The following is a 630-nucleotide window of genomic DNA, read 5'->3' on the forward strand; positions in this document are numbered from 1 at the left end:
TGGGGAGTGGGGGCTGTGGAAATTGCTTAAGACACAGGGTGTGAGGAGTGCTGAGTGGCTTCACTAAGGAAAAGGGAGTGAATCTCAGGCACAAATGGGAAAGGGACATGTTCAACAATTTGTTACAATTAAGATACATTTTACCATTTACACAGTCTTTCTGAAAACAAACATGTACCTTCAATGTACTTCTTACAAACTGCCCAACTGAATTTACTGATTTGTGTGCAAAATCCTGTAGAATCCCAAGTATTTGGTAAGGAAGTGAGGGAGGGAGGGGGGCAGCTGCAGGAGGTGTATCAGAGTCCAGAGGAATGTGTGTCTTTCTGCTAATAATTTCTTGGTACTGTAAAATGTTTTATTTCACCAGGAACTCGTGTCTGTATTTCCTAAGAGCCATCTATTAACTATTCCACACAAAGTGGATGTATATCTTCTTTAACAAGAGAAGGTAAATAATACAAATATTTTTATGAAAAATAACCTTTACTCACACCCTCATTCCATCACTATGTACACACATGGTGCATAAATACTGGACAATAAAAAAAATCACCTATCACAAAGTTTAGAAAATCAGTGCCTGCATCAAAATAAAACAGAACCATTCACAAGCTGACAGCCAGACCA

This window comes from Penaeus monodon, chromosome 23 (genome assembly GCF_015228065.2).
Source record: "Penaeus monodon isolate SGIC_2016 chromosome 23, NSTDA_Pmon_1, whole genome shotgun sequence".
NCBI classification, from domain to species: Eukaryota; Metazoa; Arthropoda; class Malacostraca; order Decapoda; family Penaeidae; genus Penaeus; species Penaeus monodon.